We start from the raw sequence: 21,662 nt of genomic DNA, 5'->3' as shown, positions 1-21,662 counted from the left end.
GACAGTCCAGTCCCGAAGGCGGAGACAGCGCAAGGAGTTCTGTATAAAGGGCCAGTTCAGCTAGAGGCTTGGTCCAAGGTCAGGTAAGAGGGGAAAATGCAGCGATTCATATTTACAGACATCGCATCTCGTAGCCGACCCTCCTCATCTTCAGCACTGATTGACAAGGGAATGGACATAGGCCGGGCACGCATGGGAGCCAGCAGGTGGAAGATCTCATTTGATTCTAAAAATAAAACCATCCCTGGAGAAGGTCATTATTAGCACCTTGTGTCAGGGGAGGAAACTGGCCCAGAGATGTTGAGACACTGGCCAGAGTTACACAGCTCATAAGCGAGGGGTTTTACACCCAGGGTTTCCTGGCCCCAAGGACCACGTTTCCCCACTGGCCACAGTGTGGCTCACGCTCCTGCTAACTACAGACATCTGGTAAATGTCTCCTGCTGGCTCCCCTCCTTTCCTGATTTGGCCCTAAGGCAGGAGACATGAAGCATCGTGAACTCTTCCCCATCTTGCCGGATTCAGAGCGGGTGTTCCCGCCTCGCAGAGAGGGCCCTGCTGTTCACCGATGGCTGAGAGTTCCCCTCGCTGTGAGTACCCGCTCTTTCAGACGGCTGTGGGCTCCGAACCTTCTGACTGAGCCCTGTGGCTGCAAACTTCAGGTGTTGAAAGGTGCGATGGTGCGTTTAATTTCACCGCCATCATTTCTGCAATTATGAGCTTGGCACCGGTCCCCCCCCCCCCCCCCCCCCCCCGCCGCCATGCGTTCTTCCTTGGAGAAGTGCATCCAGCCTTGTCTGGTAATGTAAAAGGAGACTACAAACTCAACCTCGATTGGGGGAGCACGCTTCCTGAAGGATGTATGATGAGGAACGCTGGAAAGGAATGGGGCTGTCGAACCTGGAGACGAACATCCCTGTGCAGACAAGACTTGTCTTCTGATACAGGAAGGGCTGCCACGTGGAAGAGGGTGTTAGTGTCCTCAGTGTGGCCCGAAGGACGGTCCACCGGTCAAAGCTGTCCTAAGGTGGAGGTGAAACGGGCTACTCAATAGGTGGTGAGCTCCCCATCCTTGGGGGTATGCAAGCAGGAGTTGGATGACTACTTGTCGGGAGGCATAATATGAGGACAGCCTAGGTTGGAAACATAAGACAGCCTTTGGGCACTTCAAAGCACATGACGTTACTTGGTTGAGACTCAGTTTCTTCTGTAAAGTGGGGACAATAATGCTATTTACCACATTATTAGGTTATCGGGTTATGTGGTTTGAGTGAAGTGACACATGGAAAGCGTTTAGCCCAGAGCTGGGCTCATAAGAAGCTGCCAGTGGCTGGGAGCTGGTCTTATTCCTAAGGTCAATGTATAATTTTCATTGTGGGGATTCTGGTGTCATTTGAGGCTTTGGAACTTGGCCCATCCCAGCACACAGGATGTTTGGAAATTACCCCTTTTTGCAGATGTTCTAGCATTAGGGGATCGTCCCTCCCTCCTCTTACCCCTCTCCCCCACAGCCATCAGCAATGGTCTCTGCTGGTCCAGAGTCCCTGCCTGGCTTCCCTTTCCTGATGGACTGTGGGGTCGAGGTGGCATCTCGGGTGTCCTCTCTTCCCACGGCCCCCACGCATGGGACGGTGCACGGTGTCCAAATGTGGGGGGTGGCGTGGGAACCAGAGGCTCTTCCCTGAGATTCCCAGGGTTTAAGGAACAGAGATCCCTCTGGGGGTGACCTGTGAAGGACCCCTCCGTGTCCCCTACACGGGGCTGTTTTGCTCTCTGACTCTTCCTTGATCGTCCTCTCCAGACTCAGAAATGAAGTTTCATTTCAGCCACAGGGAAAAACTAAAACGTTAAGACTCATAAAACCCCTGCGTGAATTCCACCCCAGGGCCTCGGGCAGAGCTCCAGCCTCATGTCTCCTCGCCTCGTCGTGGCTTCTCCGTGAGCTGCTGGCCACTGCTCACTTGTTAATAGATTTAATTTCCACAGGCTCTGGGTGTTTCCTTGCAATTGATCTGCCCGTGAAAAGTATGCTTTGGAGACATGAAATAACCGTCAGAGAGCCTTAAACCAATTACACTTCATCAAGAGGGGAAAACAATGTGCTTGAAACATGCGCTACAAGGAAACTGAGGGTTTCCTGGCCCCGGAGGCGAGGAGGGGACCGAGTGAGGCTCTTCCCAGGGGAGTGTGATGTCCCCGGTCATTTTCTTAGTCATAGGAGGAGGCTTTTTCTGATCCTGTCCCCACCCAGCTCTGCCCCCCACAGGGGGAGGGATGTCTGAGTCACTCGCTCCCCTCGGGTGGGGGGTTCCGGCTTTGCCTGGAGAATGGAGGTGGGGACGGGTCTTACTCTCTCCTCAATCCCTCCTCCATCTATCTGCTGGGGAATGAACCCTGGAGACACCGGGAAGAGGGGAAGCCCAGTCCTGTAGGGATGTGGCCGTGTGGAGACGTCTCACCGGAGACGGGAGAATTGAGATCAGCCCCCCACCCCTGCCACCCTTTCCCGGACCAGGGCTCCAGGAGGAGGCTCTGTTCCCTTAGATGTGCGGTAAGCAGGTGCTTGCTGAGGGCCAGCTGGTGTCCGGCTCTGTGCCTGGGCTGGCGATCCGGGCTGGCCGGGCCCTGGTCCCCACCCTCCCTCTGCACGCAGTGAGGCCACGTCAGCCTCCAACCAGCACGCCGTCACCTCTGTCCCCTCACCCTGCTTTGTGTCCCCTTAGCGTGTATCACCACCCTACCCAGATACAGCTGTGTCGGTTAATGTCTGTCACCCCTCCCAACGTCAGCTCCACGAGGATGGGGCTTTCTCTGTCCTGTACCTGGAACAGCTCCCGGCACGTAGTGGACGCTGTTTTGTGAACGTTATTGGATGTGTTCTGATGGAGGGAACAGGGGGAATGGAGAGTCGCAGGTGTACTCCATGGGCAGCCTTCCTTGGTGTGTGAGGGTGACCAGCCGGGGACATGGGAGGGGCACCCACGGCATCTGCCACCCTAAGACCTCCAGCGCCCGGTGTCAGCGCAGCCCCTACCAGAGACAGAAGTGCCCTCGCACCGCTGCCAGGTCCTGTGGATCCTCTGGCCACGGCCAACCCCAGCCCCCTCTCCGCAGGGGGAGAGTGGAGCCGCTGGGGCTTCTGAACTGCGCTGGTCATTGACACTCTGCTCTCTGCTCCGCATGGGCCTTGGCCTTTGGGGCCGGCTGTCCCTGTTAGAAGACTTGGGTGGTCTGTGCCCTCTGACAAGGCAGCCCGGTAGGAGGGCTGGGAAGCTTGGCCTGGCCATCCCTGCCTCTCAGGGGAGTTTCAGGAGCTGAGGGCCTTGAAGCCTCATGAGGCACCTGCTCAGGAGGTTAACCAGGGTGGCCAGAATCACAGCGCTGGATCCCAGCAGGTACCTAAGGGAACACAGATGGGTCTCAAGCTCGGGGCTTGGGATGGGTCCTCCTGCAGTCTCAGGAGGTTGTCCCAAACTACAGGGACAGAATTTGCTCAGCTGCAGAGGCCTTGGGTTGGGCTCGGTGAGAAAAGGCAGAGACTTTGGGAAATGACAGTGAGTCACTCCCACCGTCCAGACTAGGCTCCTAGAGAGATGTCTAAGCCTTGCCAGGGCTCCCTAGATCCAGGAGGGAGCAGGCCACGGCCAGAGCCCAGGCTCCACTGTCAAGAGCTTGGCCTCTACGGCCACCAAGACCTGAGTTTGATCCCCGCTCTGTCACTTCCAACCTGCAGGATCCTGGGCTTTCTGGGGACGTGACTCGATGTCTCTGAGACCCAGTGTTCTTATTCGCACGGTGGATTCTGGGTGCTTTCGGACCCAAGTCCGTTCCCTGTGTGGGGACAGGAGGTGAGGAAACCCATGCCGTCCTGACATAGGCTTACGCACCTGACCTTCCAAGAGAGTTGGCCTGTGGGAAACCCTCATGTCTGACGTGCCCTGGGTGTGGAGGACCCCCAAGCCCTGGGCCGGGAGTCAGGAGGCTTTGGATCCTGCTTGTGCTGGCATGTGGCCTTGGCATGGCATGCCGCCCTCCACCTGCTGTCCCCGGGGGGCTCTGTGAAGGCAAAAGGGCCTGGCCAGGGGCATGGGGAGCTGGGGGGACTTGGAGGTGATCCAACCCGCCCCCCACCACCGATTTTATAGGAGAGGAAACACCCAACGCACTCCCCATTCCTGGGTGGGCCCCAGCCCCAGGGCAGAGTGTGTCAGTCCTGCCTGGAAGCCAGTCCCCACTGGAACCCAGTGACAGGAGGGCACAGAGGCAAAAAGAAGGGTGGGTGGCATTGGCACGTTTATGGTCATCCTGTGACTTGCTAAGTGCCAGGAAGACAGCAGCCGAGCGTCCACGTCCTTGCCAAGCTTACAAATAATTGAACTGATTCTTCTAGCTGTTTGAGGGGAACACTGGGTTCCGAAGAAGGTTAAGTCTCATCGCCTTCTTGTAGGTGAAGGAGTGGGATCCAGGGAGGCTGGGCGCCTTAAGTCTTACCTCTAGGGAGGGGCGGCTCACGATGCAAAGCGATCTCCTGAGTCTGTACATCAACCAGCCTACGGTACGGTGGAGGCCCCCCCTCCCCCCCCCCCCCCCCCCGGGGAACAGGGGACAGAGGTTAATGGCGTTTAGTGCAGGGCCTGCCATGAGGCCCCTATTGCCTTCCAAGGAGACACGATATTTTCAGCTACCAGAGGCAAGACTCCTGTGTTCACCTGGGTTCTCTCCTTGAAGGCGATAATTAAAGCAGGTGGATGAGGAAGGACTAGCTTTGGCCTCTCTGGAGGGAAAGCAGGGAGGTGTGGCGGGGACCCAGAAGGGCCTGGTTGTCGGGGCAGGTCATGCTGAAGACTGGAGGCTCCCCTGTTGCACAAGCTGCCTCTCGCGGGGAAGAGGGGCCCCGTCTTATCTCTGCACTTTCCCTGAGGAGGGCTCGGAGTAGGGGGAGCAGAGGAGGGAGCCCTAGAGGAGGAGTCAGGCCCACAGGGCTGCCCTGCTTCCATGCTGTGTGGCTTTGGGCAAGTTGCCTCCCCTCCTGCTGTGGCCCTCCAACTGAGGGCCTCAGTTTCCTCATGTGTAGATAGGAGAGTGAGGCCATCAGCCTTTCCGTCACAGGAGGGTGGGGAGGGGGGGCGGGGCGGTGAACATGAGCTCTGAAAGCTCCACAGACGGACACCCAGGACTGGAGCAGCCGTGAGTGTGAAGGTCACGGCTGGGGGCTGGGGTCGGCTGCAGGTGCTGGGTGTAGGTCCAGCCTGTGAGCTCCGGCCAGTTCTTCAACGCCCAGCAGTCTTGCCACCGAGATCTTCATCCGAAGCTCATTTCCACGAGTCGTTTTTAATCACATGCCGCCCTGTAATTATTGCAGAACCTCGAGAGGAATAAGACGTACTTGGGACATAATGAACTAATTATTGTCGTAAGGAAGTCATAATCAGAGAGCAGGGCTGCAATGCACCGTCTTTGTCTGCTGCTGGGCAACCAGCCTCGGGCTCTGGAAAACCATCTCTGACGTGTATTCATGGGCTGCTTCTAAGCAAACGGGCAGGAAGGGCTTAGGAAAAGGGGGATCGCCGGCGGGGTGGTGCCTGGAGGGCACCGAAAACCACAGCCCCGCAGACAGGACAGTGGGAGGGCGGGGACGTGTGTGGGTCCCCCTCAGGGTTCCTTAGGGTCAGGTGGGTGACCTTGGGGCAGTGACTTAACCTCTCAGATCTCAGTTTCTCCACCCAGAAGCAGAGAAGATGAGCCCGCCTTGATAGGGGCCGCGAGGGTCACGGGGGAGGGGAAACTCTCAGCGGGGCAGGAGCACAGTAGGTGCTCAGGGAAGGAAGTGGATGTTGATGTGAGTTGGGGACGCAGATGATGTGCTGAGCTGGGTGTGGGGTGATGCGGGGCCCCGGCTTCCAGCCCTCACCGTCCATCCCTGATCACGTAAGGGGGCTCCGCTCCACAGCAGGAGGGTGGGGAGATCTTGAGACGGACCAGATTTGGAAGAACAAGGTTCTGGACGACGCGCAGAAAGTTTGGGGAGGTGGGTGGGGGGAAGCCCCGGGCACAGGGAATGTGAAATCGAACACGGCATTTACAGAATCTGGTGACAGGTTATCACTTGGCTGCATGGGCCCGGCCGGGTGTCCAGCCATGGGTAGGACGCGGGTGTGCCTCGTAGATAGGAGCTGCTCCATCCGTCATGGGGGCCCCCGGGACTCCAGGGAGCGAGGCCCAGGATCAGCCTCCCGCCTCCGCCTGGGAAGGGGAGAGTTGGAGGTGAACGCTCCCCCTTCCTCGGCCCCGAGGGGCCAGCGCTGAGACACGTTTTGCATCACCTCGCAGATGGCGCCCCTGGGACTGAGGCCCTGCTACCCGCAGCAGTCACCTGCTCAGTAAGGCCCTTTTTACGGGCTTCCTTCCCATCCCCGGTCCTCCTGATGCTGATCTTGACCTCCAAATAAGCGCCTCACCCTCCATTTCTTGCCCCAGGGGAGGCCGGGATGGAGGTGTGAGGGCAGGATCGGACCCTGCAGGAGCAAGGCTGGGACCCGGGACACCCGGTGCCAGGCAAAGTCTGCTGCGGGGGTTTGGTCTCAGGAGCGAGGCAGGAGTCTGTCCCTGCTCCGCAGCAGGGCGGTCGTGATGACGGAGATGGACGTGGGAATAGCGCCAAGATGTCTCCGATGTCTCCTTAAGTGTCAGGCATGTTCCTTCCTAAGGAACTCATTTCATTGCACAACAGCCCTGTGAGTGGGTTCCATCGTTGTCCCATTCTACAGAGGAGAAAACTGAGGCACCCAGAAGTTAGGTAACTTGCTGAAGGGGAGAGGGACCAGAAGCCAGGCAGACTCGGGGCCTTGTCTCCTCAGTTACCAGCTGCATTAAAAGCTCTGAGAAGGCCTGCAGCAGAAAACCACGTGGTTTGCAGCTTTTCCCCAAACGTGTGCGGCAAGGAACCCTCTGCTCAGAGCGCTCTCCGGACCAGCTTCGGGACACCCAATGCCATTGGCTCTAAGAGGCACAGCCCCGTCCTTGCACCAATCACAGAGGCCAAAGGGGTGGACGGGGCTGAGCGGCTTAAGCCAATCAGTGTTCATTCCTCGAGCTAGGGGTGGAGTTAACCCTACCCAAAGCATAATGGCTTGAGTGTTGGGGCAGTGGGATCCACACAGGAATTCGTGGGTATTATTTTACAGGTGAAAGGGCACAACGGATTGGGTGGCAAAACTTCACAGGTGTCTTCTTCTGAACTGGGGTAGGGGTAGGGGCAAGAAAAACAAATATAATTAGAAGCCAAAGAGAAGAGGAGAAAATGCCTCATCACGGCAGATTTCATTTAATCTCCCAGTGTCTAATGATTTTGGAACTACTTTTATCCTAAGCCCGGAATCCTATAATTTTAGAGTTGGAAGCACCTTCTAAGTCCCTTGGTCGAGTGCCCAGATCTTGGTTTCTAATGCTTTTCTCCAGTAAAAGGAACCACAGGCCCCCTAGAGAAATGGCTGGTTCTGGGGCCGAGGAAGGGAATGTACACGATGGGCCTAGAGCACCACGTAGGGCCAGAAAGCAAGAAAGTGCTCAAAAAATCAGGCTCACGGGGCCATGGCAAAGGGACTCGGGCGTCTGAAAGTGCTCCCAAAGACAGAACGATTTGCGTAACAAAATAACGCAGTGCTGGACTGTAACCCAGAGTATAAAAGAAATATCCATGAGTCCACACTGATATAAACCAATGAATGAATGAATGAATGAATAGGGGATTAGAGACGGATCTTCCTTACAGAAACATTCCTAATAGTTTATACGGTGGACTTAATTTTGACTCCCCCAAATCTCACCTCCCAATAGCCTACTGCTGACGGGAAGCCTTACAGATAACAGAAACTGTGTATTAACCACGTATTTTGTACGTGTGTTATAGACTGTATTCTTACAATAGAATAAGCTAGAGAGGAGAGAATGTTAAGGAACTCATAAGGAAGAGGAACTACATTTACATGGCTGCACATATATTTGTTGAGAAAACCCCACATGTCGGTGGGCTGGCTGGGCCAGGACGGGTGTGGTGGTGGTGGCCGTGACGGTGGGCCCGGCCTCCGGAATGACAGTGCATGGCGGCCCGATTGCTTCAGTGCAGCAGCCACTGCCCACGGGGACAATGACTGGGGGGCACAGCTGCCCCATCTGCCTGGGAGTGCACCGGTGGCCTGTGGCCATCAGCAGCCACGGCTACATGTGTATGTGTAGGACTCCTCTGCGGAGCTGGGTGCCACCACGGGAGGGCGGTGAGACCTGTGGCCGCCCCTGTGCAGCCCCAGCCCAGCCCCAGATCTCCCTGAGCCTGCGCTGAGGACTCGGGACCCAGGGGGACCCAGGGCTCAGGGTCATTGCACAACAGCATCCCTGCTTTCTGTGCTCATTCCCGTGCTCCAGCTCAGCCTCCTGCCCACCAGCCCCGGGCGCTTGGCCGACCACCCCGTGGCACAGAGTGACCTGCATCCCTGCCACGTGCTCAGCGGGCACAACCTGTGTGCCAGGTGCCTTCCGCTGGGCCCCAGGGAGACCAGGGTGGGCAGAAGGGTGGAGGTCAGGGGGTATGAGGGCTAAATGTAATGTATCCAGGCTGAGAGTCTGCAACAGCAAAAGGACATTGAGGGAAAAATCTAGTGAAAACGGAGTAACATCGAGAGTGTAGTTAATCGGGTCACGTCAATGTTAATTTCGTCTGTTTCCTTTTTTGAGTGTTTATTTAATTTTGAGAGAGAGAGAGAGAGAGACAGAGCACAAGTAGGGGTGGGGTGGAGGGAGAGGGGGACACAGAATCCGAAGCGGGCTCCAGGCTCCGAGCTGGCAGCACAGAGCCCGATGTGGGACTCGAACCGACGAACCGCGAGATCATGACCTGAGCCCAAGTCCGACGCTTGACTGACTGAGCCACCCAGGCGCCCCGTCCCGGCAACACTTTAAAGTTAAACCGTAGTTAAAGCCAACCTGCTGTTGACTTGTCCCATTCCCTGTGCCACTGGTGGGGGTGTTCTCTGAAGCAGCCTTTGGGGGGGACGTTTGAACAGCATCTACACAATTCAAAGGCACCCGGCTTCTCACCCAGCAATTTCCCTTCTAGAAGTTGGTGATTCTGAACAGCTCAGGGATATGCATTTATGCAAGGGGGTTCTTTACAGCACCATTTGTAATAGCAAATAAAACATGGAGACAGCCTAAGTGTCCATCAGTAGGAGATTGGTTAAATAAATAATGGGGCATCCATACTGCTGAATACTAAGCAGCCATTAAAAAGATTGAGTCTGGTCTCTGTGCCCTGACACGGGAGGATCTTTACAACGTATTTTTTGAAAAAGGAAAACAAGTTGCTAAAATATAGCTGCAGAGTGCTGCTAAAATACTCTCTCCGTCTTGGTCTGCGCCCAGGTAAACATGTGGAAAGATGTGCACCTTTGTTGGGAAATCCTTGGGCAAGCTCATCATGAATCCGAGACTCTCTGTCCCTCTCCAAGGTCACTTGTGCACTAGATCTCATCCTCCGGAACATCACCCCCCACCCTTCCTTCCCTCCTGCATTAGCAAAGTGCCTCTCTTCGCTGGATTGCTCACGTCGGTGTGCAAATATGCTGGTACCTGTTTCTACAACTACAAAGAATAAAACATACGGTAAATTAAAAAAAAAAAAGATTCTTGGGGCGCCTGGGTGGCTCAGTCGGTTGAGAATCCGACTTTGGCTCAGGTCGTGATCTCACGATCTGTGACTTCGAGCCCTGCGTCGGGCTCTGTGCTGATGGCTCAGAGCCTGGAGCCTGCTTCGGATTCTGTGTCTCCCTCTCTCTCTGCCCCTCCCCCGCTCATGCTCTTTCTCTCTCTCTCTCTCTGTCAAAATAAATAAACATTAAAAAATAATTTAAAATAAAAAAAAGATTCTCCTGCTACAAACACATTTATTTGCTTTATCTTTACAGTGAAATCCCTTAAAAAGATGACTTCTCTCCTCCCATTTCCTCTTAACACACTCCTATCTGGATTTCTTCCCCGCCCTTCCATCCGTAGCTGCTCTTGGGGACGTGACCAGTGACCTCTGACTGTCACATCGGTGTGTAGTTTTCAGCTGACATCACTGCCTCCTCCTTGAAACCCTCTCCCCCCTCCACTCCCACACTCCCTGGCTTCCCTCCTGCTTCTCGTTGTCCCTCTCTATCTCCTTTGCAGACTCCTCCTAAAACTAAACTAAAGACCAATATCTTTCACAAACATAGATGTAAAAATCCTCAACAAAATATAAATGAATAGAATCCAACGATATATAAAAAGAATCATACGCCATGACCAAGTGGGACTTATCCCAGGCACACAAGACTGGTTCAACTTAAAAATCAAATAATGTAATCCATCACATCAATAGCCCATAGCAGAAAAATCCCATGATCATATCAATAGATGCAGAGAAAACTTCCCCCCTAAATATAGTCAATTGATCTTTGGCAAAGGAGCAAAGATAATATGATGGAGAAAAGATAGTTTTTTCAACATATGGTGCTGGAACAACTAACTGTACATCCACATGCAGAAAGATGAAGGATGAACCTAGACACAGACCTTACACCCTTCACCAAAATAAACTCAAGATGAATCACAGACTTAAGTGTAAAGTGTAAAACTATAAAACTCCTAGAAGACAACATAGAAGAAAATCTAGATAATCTTAGGTTTGGTGATGATTTTTAACATTTATTTATTATTGAGAGAGCGTGAGCAGGGAAGGGCAGACAGAATCTGAAGCGGCTCCAGGCTCTGAGCTGTCAGCAGAGAGCCCCACGTGGAGCTCGAACTCACACACCGTCGTGATATAATGACCTGAGCCGAAGTCAGATGCTTAACTGACTGAGCCACCCAGGCTGGTGATGATTTTTAGATGCAATGTCAAAGGCATGATTCATGAAAGAAAGAACTAATAAACTGGAATTTATTTTTAGTGCTAACCATTTTGGGTAGCTTTCTTTCTTTCTTTCTTTCTTTCTTTCTTTCTTTCTTTCTTTCTTCTTTTGTTTTGGTTTATTTATATTTGACGGAGAGAGAGAGAGAGCACCAGTGGGGGAGAGGTAGGGAGGGGACAGACGATCTGAAACAGGCTCTGGGTTGACAGAAGAGAGCTTGATGTGGGTCTCGAACTCATGAACCGTGAGATCATGACCTGAGCCAAAGTCGGATGCTAAACCGACTGAGCCACCCAGGAGCCCCAACTAGAATTCTTTAAAATTAAAATTTTTTGATCTGTGAAAGACATTGTTAACAGAGTGAGAATACAGGCCATAGACTTGGCCAACATATTTGCAAAAGGCATATTTGATAAGGTACTGTTAGACAAATATCTAGAAACAGCTCTTAAAAATTCAACAATAAGAAAACAAGTAGCCTGATTAAAAAATAGGCCAATGACCTTACCAAAGAAGACATATAGATGCGAGCAAGTGTGTGAAAAGATCCTTCACATCATATGCCATCAGGGAGATAATGAGATACTATTATAGCAATGAGATACCACCACATACCTGTTAGAGTGGCCAAGATCCAGAACACTGACAACACCAAATGCTGATGAGACTGTGGATCAACAGGAACTCTCGTGCCCTGCTGGCGGAATGCAAGTGGTGCAGCCACCTTGGAAGACAGTTGGCGGTTTCTTGCGAAACTCAACATGCCCCTACCACGTGACCCAACGACCACACTCCTTGGTATTTACCCAAAGTAATTGAAAATTTATGTCCACATAAAAACCTGCACACAGATGTTTATAGCAGCGTTATCCACCATTGCCAAAACTTGGAAGCAACCAAGATATCCTTCAGTAAGTGAGTGGATAAATAAACTGTGGTGTTATTATGTAGCACTGAGAAGAAATGAGTTATCAAGCCATGAGAAGACATGGAGCAAACTTGAATCCATATTACTGAGTGAAAGAAGTCTGTGAAAAGCCTACGTACTATATGGATCCAGCTATATGATGTTCCAGAAAGAGTAAAACTGTGGAGATAGTAAAAAGACCGGTGATTTCCAAGGTGTAAAAGGGAGGAAGGATGAATAAGGGGAACACAAAAGATTTTTGGAGCAGTAACATTGAAATGGTGGATACCATTTGTCCAAACTTATCGGATGTGTAAGACCAAGAGTGAACAGATACACCAACAAGGGGCTCTGGGTGATAATGATGTGTCAAAGCAGGCTCATCAGTTGTAAAAAATGTACCGCACTGGTGAGGGATGTTGATAATGGGGAGACTACGTGCATGTACGGATAGGGAATATATGAGAAATCTGTATGCCTTCTGCCCAGTTTTGCTGTGAATCTAAAACCTTTCTAAAAAATAAAGTTGCTTTTTATTTTTTCTAAAAAACACTGCTGTAGCTAATAAGGGAGTTCAACAAGATCACAGTATATAAACAAGATCAACGCGCAAAACTCCATCACATTTCTATATACTGATGACAAAAATGTAGAAACCAAAATTAAAAACACAATACAACTTACAATTGCCCAAAAGGAAATCGAATTCTCAGGTAGCAATGTTCACGACACACGTGTATGCTCTGTGTCCTGACCATGAAAGATGCTGCTGCTGAAAGAAATCAAAGACCGAAATAAGATTCAACACAGTCAAGACGTCAGTTATCCTCAAATTGGTCTATAGGTTCAATGCAATTCTTATTAAACTTTCAAGAAGGAAAACAAATAATAAAATCAAATCTCAAGAAATCTTTTTGTAGGCATAGGCACGCTTACTCCAAACTTCGTATGGAAAAGCACGGGGCACAGCGTATGTAAAACAAGTTTTGAAAAGAATGAAGGAGGAAACACTCTCCCTAACATTAAAGCTTACCATATACCTACACTAATCACAGAAGTGTGATATTGGTAGACAGATGGACATTGTATCAGCGGGACAGAAGGGAGGACCCAGAAATAGACCCATGCATATATGCCCAACTGGTTTTTGACAGAGGTGCGCAAGTGATTCAATGGAGAAAAGACAGTCTTTTCAATGAATTATACTAAAGCAATTGGACATCCATAAACCAAAAAAAGAAACAAAGAAAAGAAAGAACCTCAACCTCAAGTCTCAAAATTATCTGAAAAAAATGGAGCATCGACTTAAATGTAAAACATGAAATGACAAGAGTTGTAGGAAAAAAACATGGAAGCAAACCTTGGGGCCCAAGGCTAAGTGAATGGTTCTTAGACTTTATACCAAAGCACAATCCATTGGGGCACCCAAAGTTTTCACTGCTTTGTGCATGTCCAGGAAGGACTACAAAAGTAACTTGAGTATTGATTTTGCGATTGTGAATAACTTTTGGCTAGTAGGTAAATTTTCAAGTATGGGATCCATGAATAATGAGGATGACAGACAGGCAGATCGATCGATCGATCAATAGACAGATGGATAAATAGATGATAGATGGATGGATAGATAGAGATAGATAGATAGATAGACAAGTAGATATCCAGAAAGACAGACAGAGAGAGAGAGAGAGAGAGAGAGACAGCAATGGGGGAGGTATTTGCGAGAGCTGCATCCAACTTCCAGAGTAAAGACTATTTGTAGAACAAAGAAATTCTGCACTTTACCAAAGGATTTGCCAAGGGCTTCCTTGAAGTGAAGTGCTCTCCAGAGGCCAACAGAAGGACTCGGGTTTACCAACAGTTTCTTTCCATGTTCTGAGGCCACCCTTGAGAGCTTGTTCAATTTCTGTTTCAAGTTCCGTCCAATTCAGCTGGAGATTTTCTCCGTCCCCACTGGTGCTGTGCTTGGCACTGTGGGGGCACACGATGAATCAGGCAACGTCTGTGTCCAAAGGGAAACTGACCCTGTCAGCTCGCTCACAGAGGAGGCTTTTTTTAATTTATTTTTGGGACAGAGAGAGACAGAGCATGAACGGGGGAGGGGCGGAGAGAGAGGGAGACACAGAATCGGAAACAGGCTCCAGGCTCCGAACCATCAGCCCAGAGCCTGACGCGGGGCTCGAACTCACGGACCGCGAGATCGTGACCTGGTTGAAGTCGGACGCTTAACCGACTGCGCCACCCAGGCGCCCCCAGAGGAGGCTTTTTTTAAAGAACTCCTCGGAAGCTTGGACAGGGGCAATTTGGCAAGCCCCTCCCCACTCTTGCCAAATCCACTTAGAAGCCAGATTGCAGACTCGCGGGGTGTCCGGAGAGGAGCAGGGGGTGGGGGAAGGAATATCTCCTCTGCCTCCCTCACCATCAGCATACACACTGCACGAAAGTACGTAACTTCTGATAAATGGTTTTTTAGGTTACATGTCAACAAGATGGTCTGAAACTATGATAAAAAGAGTTGGAAAAAGCTTGTGAAATCACACAGAGAAGGCCAACGAGGAGTGAGCGGCACCCTTTCAGTCTTGGTTCCCCGCCAACCAGGCATGCACCCGGTACCTCCCTCCACTCTCTGGGTCACCTACCCCATTTTGGAACCCCTAGTTGACTTGGGGAATGAGTCAGAGATGTATATCGGGGTTACAGGCACCCTAAGGAGGGAGGGGCCCACCTTGCCTGATGGCTGGGGGAAGGAAGGGGTCAGGGATTCACGAGGGCAGGGCTGTAGAGGAAGATCACTAGAATTTCTGCCACAGAGCAGGGAGCTGGGCTCCCAATGGAGGGAAGAGTAGGGGCATCATCTATGTTGTAATTCACACGGGGAAAACAGTGCTATAAGTGTCAGTCGTGGGGACAGGGAGAAGGACCCCAGGCACTGGGCTCCCCGCCTCCTCTCTCACCTCTCGCTCTACCCCTTGAACACCCACCCATCCTCCAGCTGTTCCAGGCTAGGTGCTCTTCTGTGAACAGGCCAAATGCTTCGAGCCTCTGGGCCACCGCACAGGCCGTTCCCCCCTGCCTGGAGTGCCCCTCCCACCATCCCCTCCCGACAGAATCCTCCTCCCCCTTCTCAGTTCCATGCCACCTCTTCTGGGAAGCTTGCCGCCCTCCCCGGGCAATGCAGACAAGCCCTGCTCAGAGCTCCCAGGGCCCTGCATGTCCCCAGCCCCACCCGGCACCTCCCACTGTCCCTATGTGGTCCTCACCCACCAGGCTTAGAGCTCCCGGGAGGCTGGGCCACAGCTCGTAAAGTGCTAAATAAATGCTCTTGGGCGCCCGAATGGATGAACGTATGAGTGCAGGTGCGGGGCCACGGAGGAGTGAGGGGGCCACCGCGGGACCTCCCGTCTTCCTGAAGCGTTGACATCAAAGGCCACCAAGCCTGCCGTCACAAGTAAGGGGTTTCTGGGACTGGAGATGGCAGGAAAAGGTCTTTCAGTCCATCCCTCCGCCTCTAGACAGGAAGACAGTGCCACTGTGACTCTTCTAAAAATAGCTTTATTGAGACAGAAGTTGAGTACCGTAAAATTCACTCTTTTAACGGGTACATGTCAGTCGCTTCGAGCATTTCCATAGAGGGGTACGGCCACCCCTGCTATCTAATTCCAGAATTTTCCTCGCCTCAAAAGAAAGCGTGTGCCCGTAGCAGCCACTCCCCATTAGCTCCTCGGCCCCTGGCAACCACTCGGTCTATGCTGGATTTTGAGTTAAATTTTGTGCATGATGTGAGGTGAGTGTCCAACTTCATTCTCGTGTTTATCCAGTTGTAACAGTATCATTTGTCGCCATGACCATTCTTTGCCTACTGAATTGTCCCCGTGTTCTGTGGAAACCACTTGATACGATTTGTAGATATGTTATTGTTTTTGTTGTGGTTGTAAATGGAAACTTTTTCTTCTTTTTCTTTTTCTTAAAAAAAAGTTTATTTACTTATTTTGAGAGAGAGAGAGAGAGCAGGGGAGCGGCAGAGAGAGAGGGAGAGAGAGAATCCCAAGCGGGTTCCATGCTCGGCAAGGAGCCCGCCTCGGGGTTCAGTCTCATGATTGTGAGGTCGTGACCTGAGCAGAAATCAAGAGTCAGACGCTTTCCTGAGTCACCCAGGCGCCCCTGGAATCTTTTTCTTAATTTCACTTTCAGGTTTCATTTTCTCCTATCCTGAAATCTTGACGAGCTCATTTATGAGTTTTAATAGTGTTTTTCTGAGAATTCCTTAAGATCTTCTATATTCCAGATGATGTGATTTGTAAAAACGGGTGGTTTTACTTCTCTGTTTCCCATATGGATGCCTTTTGTTTCTTTTTCCTGCTTAATCGCCTTGGCTAAAACCCCTGGGAGGGACAGCGATGGATAGAAGTGGAAAGAGTGGACAGCCTCGTCTCGTTCTTGACGTTAAGGGAGAAGCATTCAACCTTGCCCATTAAGGATGACGTCAGCTGTGGGTTTTTCCTTTATCACGTCCGTTACTAGGCTGAGGAAGTTTCCTGACATTCTAATGTCAGCGTTAAATTTGCCAAAACTGGAGAGGTAGAAACCCTTCCCCAAAGTCACACAGCAAACGTCCAGGACCCAAACCTTGATTTCTGACAGCCACAACCATCATCGTCCACAATGATTGGAGCAGCATGGTAGCCACAGGCATCGCGTGCACCGCACAAGCTCAGCTGTGTGCTGGGGACATTGCCTCGTCTCCTCTCACACTCACTGCACCCCAGTGAGGCGCCCAACTTTATTTATTTATATTTCTTAATTTTACTTATTTATATTTCCATTGCATTTTATTTTCTCCTCTTAAAGGGAAATGTATGCTGATTTTAAAGAACCCAACAATTAAGAGAAATATAAATACCAGAAAGCGACAGTCTACATGCTCCCATTACCGTAATTCCCATTTTGCAGACGAGGAAACTGAGGCTCACCGCGCTTTCCATTCGATCAAGCCTTATTTGCAGTGAGCGCACAGCAGGACTCTGTGCTACCAGCAACTCACCGAGGGAAACCGAGGCCCTGGGGAGGGCTTGAGCCATTGGAGACAACTGGTTCCCATGAAAGGACTGCTTTTCTGCTGGTTAAGTGCCAGCAAATCAATATTCAATTGGGCCACCCGGTGTGGTGCCCCACCTCCCCACTCAGGGATGACCGAGAAAACGGTCTTGATGTCATCTAAATAGAAGCGTCCCCAGAACCCTGGACAGAGACATGTGCGGGCGGCTCTCGAGGAGTCTATTAATCTGAGGCTGGTGAATTATGATGAATTACCTGGGCAGGTGCCTCGGCCGCTGGCATCCTCGCTGAGGAAAGGAGCCATGTAATTACTTCTCTGGTGCTGCATGTCTGGAGCGAGCGGGTCCATGTTTTCCTTTTATTACCACTGCATTTCAGGCAAGTGTCTGCCGAAGTCCCCCGCCACACCCCCCTTTTCTAAATGTTGGATTTGATGACCCCCCCCCCCCGAGGCTGGTGCCGAGGGCTGAGCGTGCCCTCATCGGAGGTACCAAAAGTTTGCCTTCCTTCCCTTTCCTCTGCTCTTCAGATATTTGTGCCCAAACCTCGAGGCCCAGACCTGTTTTAAGGTTGCGGGGTGGGGAATTCCCTGGGTTGTTGTCTAGAAGGGGGAGCCTTCAAAGGAGACCACAAATTCCCTGCGGGCCGAATATTTCTCAGCTGCCTAGTGAGGCTCCTGACCGGAAGAGGCGGGAAGGGGCAGCCCTCAGCCCTGGGCCCCGGGGTCACCGCCGGGAGGAAGGCTGTCTGCCTGGGGGGCAATGTCAGAGGAGGGCTCTGGGTCCTGGGGCCTCCCGCAGGGGCACAGTAGCTAACACCAGGTAATTGCCACGTCACTACGTCCTGGTGCCCCTTCTTCCTCTGCCCTGGCACACAGCTGCCCCATGGCCCTAGACCTTCTGCCCCGGGAGGGAGGTTGGGCATGAGTGTGGCTGCTGGAGGCAGGTGAGGAAGGAGGTTCGGAGTCCTTGAGTGATGTCCCCAGGGTCACTCAGCAAGTAGGTGTCAGTGGGGCTTCTGGCTCCTTCCAGGCACCCTGTGATCACTGTGAGACCCTCCTCCCCAGGCGGTGTCCCCGAACAGCTGGGACTCACAGCGACCGGCCACATCACTGCTGACATCTTTCCTCCCGGGAACCGGGTGCTCCCTCCTCTCCACCGTCCCAGTGAGCATCGGGGCTGCTTTCATTAGGGGATGTCCTCCTGGGAGAGATGCAAACCATGTCTTTACAGAACGCACAGGGTCTGTTCTCTCCCGTGTCACCTGTCCTAACACGTTCCCCTCTCGGTGGCGTCTTTCTGCTTGTTTTTGAATAAAACTTTTAAAACTTGCAGCATGGCGGGCCAGCTGGAAAGGCCATATTTTGAGCCCATGCCCTTCCTCAGCCCCCTCTTGTCCCCTCCCCACAGTGGGCGGGTCCCTGTCCCCCGGGGAAAGCGGCTCCCACTAGTGGAAGGTCACTGAGGGCCAGGCCCTGCTCTGACCACTGTCCAGCAGGTGCCCCGACAGAGCCTCAGGGCAGCCCCGTGAGCTGAGCCTCAGGACCCCACTTACAGACACACAGCCTGAGACTCGGGGTGATGGGACCTGCCTGGTCCACACAGCCGCTAAGGAACAGGGCCGGAATACGAACCCACGACTGCCCGGCCTCCTCCCCGCCCTCCCCGCTCCCCTAGGACCTCGGGGCGATGTGCCGAGGCAAATGTGGTGGTGGTGTCGCTAAGCATGTGGGGTTGATGATGCTGACAACAAAGGGGTGTTGAGTGCGAGGGGCTGGCGGAGGTTGCTGGGGGGTCCGCCAGACGGGACGTTTCCCAGCCCCCTTTGCGTCCGGGCGGGGCACGTGACCAGCTCTCAGCAGTGCGTTGGGAGAAGTGATGTGAGTGTCACTTCCTGGCCCAGGTGATTAAGAAGCAGGTGCGCTTCTCCCTGTCCCCTCCGCAGCAGGGCCATCTGAGGCCTTGGGGCGGGGGGAGTCGTGAGGCGGAAGGATCCTGGGGCCGCATCATCACAGGGAGGATGCCACCTGCCCGGCGGTGCTGGAGGCGATGAAAGCCGGTGAGGGGTTTGATCTAAGGCAAGCCAGGCATGATGGGGAAAGGCAAGTCCTTCCTCAGAGCCCCGTGGGACTGAGGAGAAGGGCGTTGTCAGCCCGTGGCCCTCGTTGGCCGTCAAGGGTCAGGGCCGTGGGGTTCCCGGGAACAGAATGCCTGCGGGACAGTGAGGAGGGGCGGTGATAGTGGCCCACACCACCGCACTGCAGACTGGCCCTGGACAGAATCTCCACTGCCTCCTGGAGCCGGCCCTGCTTTTCCCCTGCAAACCACCGGGCAGGAAGACATACGCCTCGAGTACTTGGTTTGCTTCACTGACAAGGTCCGTTGTCCTCTGTGGAGAGCGTGGCCAGCTGGTCTGGGCCCCGAGGAGGCTGGCTGTGCCCTTGACATCTGCCAGACCCTCGGAGAGTCCCAGGCCTCGCTGACCCTGCCCTGTTCCTCTCGGGGGTGGTGGTGGGGGGGGGAGGACATGGCTCAGCTGGGTCTCCGGGGCTGGACCATGGGAACCTCAGGTGCTCCTGACGCATTGACGTGAGCCCGCGGGGACGCACTCCCTGCAGCTGGGCCTGCTGCTGGGAGCGGACAGCGGGCAGAGTGTTCGAGGCCAGGCCCCGGCTGCCTTTTGCCTGAAGTGAGAAGGATGCGCCAGAAAATGATATGAACCCAGAGGCAGCTTCGGAAGCTGGGCCGGTGGTCATCCACGAGCCACTGCCCTGCACCCACCTCTTGTTCCCGCAGCGTGAGCTGAGGGGCAGAGGGAACTGTACTGGGCATTTCACTTTCCTTCCCTACTGCTGTGCCAGGTACAGTCCTCCCTCGCTGCTGCCCGGCCACGCCCCCTGTCCCCCAGATCTGAGTCATGTGGCTTCATCCCCCCAGACCTGAGACCCTGCTCCACCTCTCACTGGCCGGGTGACCTTAGACTTGTTACCCACCTGCCCCATTCACCTGGCATGCGCAGATGGGAAGGCCAACCCGGCAGGGTTCTTAAGTGCACTGAATGTGGCAGCTTGTGAGAAGGGCCTGGTGCAGGGCGGGTGCCTAATAATTGCCGGTTGACACAATCCGTGCTGGGCTGACGAGCCAGCTCCACCCCCCCCCCCCCCCCCGGCACTTCCCCTCCAGGGGAACAGGCAGGAATCCCAGGGAAATCTCGCCCAGCAGCCCCGCTCTGGGAGAGAGAAATGGAAAATATTCTGATTCCAAAGAGTAAATGTCAGAGGCTTGGGAAGGATTCCGAGGTTCTGAAAATAAAGCTGGCAAAGAAGGGGGGAGGCGGGCGGTGGGGAGGGGTGGAGAAGAGGTGCCAAGCCTGGCAGGGACAGGGGGAGAGGGTGGGGGTGGGGCTGTTCCACAAGGCGCCTCCTTGCGACCTTGGGGAGGGATTCAGCCAACCTCTGGGCACTCTTGGGGGTGGGGCGGTGGGCCTGCCCCTGATGAGAGGACTCTGGTGTCACTGAACAGAATGTGGGGATGTCGCGTCACCGTCTTCAAATCTCTCAGGACATCCCTGCTCACAGGCCACCTTGCTGACCCCCTCCGATGCCTTTCCCAACCCCCACGCCCAATGTAACAGCCCCACACCCCTCTCCATCCCCCGTACCCTGTTTCATTTTCCCTCGCGGCACCTTTCAGTCTGCATAGTTCGTATTTGTTCATTTGCATATCGTCACCCCAAAGTACACCTCGGAAAGTCCACGTCCCCAGAGCAGCTGGGGCGCGCTCGGCCCGTTCCCCATCCCCGTGCTCCCAGGTACGGAGGGAAGACCCGACCTGGGAGCAGGGGGCACATATGAGGAGATAGAGCTCCCCTGGGATCTACCTGAAGGGCTGATCTGACCACGCCATGCCACGCGTGGCTCCCGCTTACTCTTGGGATGGACACAGCCAGCCTGGCTGGAGCCTGTGAGTCCTGTCCCTTGCATTTGATGCTGCAGGTCCTCTGGCTGTGCTCCGGCTCCCTGTCCTTGCCCTGCTTCTGCCTTCCCAGGACCTTTGCACATGCTCCCTCTCTGCCCTGGATGCTCCCCTCCCCCAGTCACGAGACCTACTCATCCTGCAGGTGGCTGCCCCTGGGACTCCCTGACTTCTCCTCTATGCCAACTCCCCGCGTCTATGGGGAGGGTGCCTGATGGCTGCACAGAGTTCCCTCTAGCATCCCAGGTCATAAATGAAATCGCACGGGTGTTAGTGCAGGTCTGTAAGACCAGTTTTGCTCACTTCGCGGGGGCACCCTTCCTTCACTGCCCTGTTGTGTGCCCGGCGTGCTGCCTGGCACAGTTCGTACATATGGGATGAACGAACGAATAAGTGAGTGAAGGCATGCTGGTGTGTCCCCAAAATGCACAACATCCTGGGGGAGTGCCCGTGCAAAGACTCAAGGGGAGGAGGGGACGGCAGGGTGTGAGAAGGGCGGACCCGGCAGAGGACAGAGGGACAGGGATAACAGGTTCTGTGCTCTCAGCCCAGCGGGGCAAACCCCACCTCTTCACTCTAGAAAAAGCACGCTAAGTGTGCCTCCCCCTGTCCCACCACCTGCCAACCCAGTGGTGGTTGGAGAAAAGCAGAAAGAGCCACGGGTAGGGAGGGAGGGGATCCCACCTCTGGCTTGACGCCGCCTCCTTCTCCCAGAAGCCTTCCCTGACTACCCCAACCTACGTGGAGCTCACCCCTTCCTCCTCCTCATCACCTGCGCCTTCCACACATTTTCCTTTT

This window comes from Neofelis nebulosa, chromosome 2 (assembly GCF_028018385.1).
Source record: "Neofelis nebulosa isolate mNeoNeb1 chromosome 2, mNeoNeb1.pri, whole genome shotgun sequence".
Classification (NCBI taxonomy): domain Eukaryota; kingdom Metazoa; phylum Chordata; class Mammalia; order Carnivora; family Felidae; genus Neofelis; species Neofelis nebulosa.
Note: the sequence above shows the minus strand (reverse complement) of the source record.